At 41.1% G+C, this 3,721-nt stretch overlaps 1 pseudogene; it reads right to left on the bottom strand.

The window, feature by feature from the left end:
• Positions 1–646: 646 nt before the first annotated feature.
• Positions 647–1,493, bottom strand: LOC110559119 (profilin-1-like; annotated as a pseudogene).
• Positions 1,494–3,721: the final 2,228 nt, after the last annotated feature.

Here is a 3,721-nt window from a genome sequence, read left to right as displayed (position 1 = left end):
AGACACAAGAATCATTAGGTGAGTCTTTCTCCATGTTCTGTGAGTCCAGTGTGTGCTGTTTTCAAGCATCCTGTTCTGGAGGTTTATGGGCTGTAATGACTGAGGATCTATGTGAGTCTATTGGCAAACAGCTGAAAATTGAATAACTCATTCCTGTAATTGGGATTTTTTTTTTGGAAGTATGAGGTTCCTAGCTGGGGCATAAGCTGATAATGTAGAATAACTCCATTAAAACCATTTTAATATGTATATGTAAACAAAGATATATTGGAAGTTTGCATAGAAGTATCTACAAAGTGTTTCTAAAAGACCATTAGTGTTTGTTATCCATCTGCATATTCCCTCCTCAACCCCGACCTCTCACCTCACCCCAATTTATCTCTTTATTTCCCATTATTCTCTTTAATATTTTTGTAGAATCTTTTTTATTATTCAGAATAAAAAAACAAAATACAACAATTTTTTTCTAAACACAAACACAGGAAAGGATAAGGGTAAATATCTGCCCATCCTGCTGCAGCCCCATGTCCAAATGGTTTTGGCAGCAGTAAGGGAAATGGGGTTATGCCCCCCCAAATGTTATGTGTGTATATGGAAAGAAGGGGAGCAAAAGCTGAGAAGAGCATGAAGGAGAGGACAGATGAGGTCAGCACTGAGAACACTGCAGGTGACAGGCCATTTCACATTTTTTTGTTGATCAAACCACTGAGGACACCTTCTTTGTCCATCAGCAGGACTACAGTCTTGGCAGTCACAGTGACAGTGACACTGAAGGTGGGGGCTACTCAGGGGCTCTTGGTATGAAGAGCCATTGTAAATTCCCAGTCCTGCAGCACTGAGTCTCAGATCACAGAACATTTCTGGACTCCCAAGTGTCAGCCCCTTCACACACAAACCAAACCAAACCAAACAAACCAAACAAAAACAACAACAAAAACTTGACTTTTTTGCCTACCAGGACACTAACCTCAGCTGCCATATGATAAAGAAGGTCTTCCCTGGGGACAGCAGCCCAGACAGAGAGTGAGTCCTTGTAGCATAAGATGGCTGCATCCTGACAGATTCCCATCCAGCATGAGGCTGTCAATCTTCTGGCATGGCACAGTTGCTGGGGCTGCTCTGGGGACTGCTAGGGCCAAGGGCTGGGCTCGGGCTGGCGGTAGGCAGAGAGCTCAAAGCAGCTCTTAGTTGTGCAGTCTCTACAATATTGTTAACCACTGTATTTTTTTCTCCACTCCTTTGAAAATCTACCCCATAAATGTCCCATAAAAATACCCAGGACTGCTAAGGATATTACATACAAAACACACATCAAAAAAAAAAAATCAAAGCTAACATCCACAAGTGAGGGAAACTGGTGAAAACTATTCTGCATCTGCAATACTAGACTGAGAATATCTGTTTTCAACTCCATCAATTTAACTATGAATTTCCTAATTTACTTTTACTTAACAGCTGAAAAATATCCCATGTGTAAATATACCACTTTTCATTATCCAATAGTCAGCTGATGGACACTTAGGCCATTTTAACTTCAAGGTTGTTGTGGATTTAATAGTAATGAAAGAGGTTGGTTTTCTGTATTTCTTTTTTTAACAATTTTTTTATTATTATTATTAATTACACTTTGTTCATTTTGTATCCCCCCATAAGTCCCTCCCTCCTCACCTCTCGATCCCACCCTCCCTCCCCTTTCTGCATGCATGCTCCTCCCCAAGTCCACTGATAGGGGAGGTCCTCCTCTCCTTCCTTCTGATCTTAGTCTATCAGATCACATCAGGAATGGCTGCACTGTCTTCTTCTGTGGCCTGGTAAGGCTGCTCCCCCCTCAGGGGGAGGTGATCAAAGAGCAGGCCAATCAGTTTATGTCAGAGACAGTCTCTCTTCCCATCACTATGTAACTCACTTGGACACTAAACTGCCAGGGGTTACATCTGTGCAGGGGTTCTAGGTTATCTCCATGAATAGTCCTTGGTTGGAGTATGAGTCTCTGGGAAGTTCCCTGTATTCAAATTTTCTTATTCTGTTGCTCTCCTTGTGGAGTTCCTGTCCTCTCCAGCTCTTGCTATTTACCACTTCTTACATAAAATTCCATTCACTCTTCCTGTCAGTTGGTCATCAGGCTCAGCATCTGCTTTGATAGTCTGCAGGGCAGAGGCTTTCAGATGCCCTCTGTGGCAGGTTCCTAGGTTGTTTCCTATTTTCTTCTTCTGGCTTTCAGAGGCCCTCTGTAGCAGGTTCATAGGTTGTTTCCAGTTTTCTTCTTCTTCTGATGTCCATCCTCTTTGCCTTTCAGGATGGGGATTGAGTGTTTTAGTTAGGGTCCTCTCTTTTGCTTAGTTTGTTTAGAAGTACCAATTTTAGTGGGTTTATCCTGTGTTGTATGTTTATATGAGTGAGTACATACCATGTGTGTCTTTTTGCTTCTGGGACAACTCACTCAGGCTGATTCTTTCCAGGTCCCACCCTTTACCTGCAAATTTCATGATTTCCTTATTTTTCATTGCTGAGTAATATTCCATTGTGTAGATGTACCACAATTTCTGCATCCATTCTTCAGTTGAGGGGCATCTGGGCTGTTTCTAGCTTCTGGCTATTACAAATAAAGCTGCTGCAAACATGGTTGAGCAAATGTCCTTTTTGTGTATGTGAGCCTCTTTTGGATATATGCCTAGAAGCAGTATGGTTGGATCTTAAGGAAGCGCTATTCCTAGTTGTCTGAGAAAGCGCCAGATTGATTTCCAGAGTGGTTGTACAAGTTTACATTCCCACCAGCAGTGGAGAAGGGTTCCCAGCATGTGTTGTTTCTTGAGTTTTTGATCTTGGCCATTCTGATGGGTGTAAGGTGAAATCTCAGGGTTGTTTTGATTTGCATTTCCCTAATGGCTAATGATGTTGAGCATTTCTTTAAATGCTTCTCTGCCATTCTATATTCCTCTACAGAGAATTCTCTGTTTAGCTCTGTTCCCCATTTTTTAAGTGGATTACTTGGTTTGTTGCTTTTCAGTTTCTTTAGTTCTTTATATATACTGGATATTAGCCCTCTGTCAGATAAAGGGTTGGTGAAGATTCTTTCCCAATCTGGAGGCATTCGCTTTGTTTTGACGACAGTATCCTTTGCTTTACAGAAGCTTTTCAGTTTCATGAGGTCCCATTTATTGATGCTCTTAGAGCCTGTGCTATTGGTGTTCTGTTCAGGAAGTTCTCTCCTGTACCAATGAGTTCTAGGGTATTCCCCACCCTTTTTTCTAGCCGATTTAATGTGTTTGGTTTTATGTTGAGGTCTTTTATCCACTTCGACTTCAGTTTTGTGCAGGGTGATAAGTATGGATCTATTTTCATTTTTCTACATGTAGACATCCAGTTAGACCAGCACCATTTGTTGAAGATATCTTTTTTCCATTGTATGGTTTTGGCATCTTTGTCAAAAATCAGGTGTCCATAAGTGTAAGGGTTTATTTCTGGGTCTTCTGTTCGGTTCCACTGATCCACCATTCTGTTTCTATGCCAGTACCATGCAGTTTTTATAACTGTTGTTCTATAGTACAGCTTGAGATCAGGGATGGAGATACCTCCAGATCTTTTATTGTAGAGGATTGTTTTAGCAATTCTGGGTTTCTTGTTATTCCATATGAAGTTGAGAATTTTCCTTTCCAGGTCTGTAAAGAATTGTGTTGGCAAATTGATGGGACATGCATTAAATCTGTAGATTGCTTTTGGT

The sequence above is a fragment of the Meriones unguiculatus genome, chromosome 1 (assembly GCF_030254825.1).
Source record: "Meriones unguiculatus strain TT.TT164.6M chromosome 1, Bangor_MerUng_6.1, whole genome shotgun sequence".
In the NCBI taxonomy this organism is placed as follows: domain Eukaryota; kingdom Metazoa; phylum Chordata; class Mammalia; order Rodentia; family Muridae; genus Meriones; species Meriones unguiculatus.
Note: the sequence above shows the minus strand (reverse complement) of the source record. Positions and strands in the feature narration are given on the sequence as shown.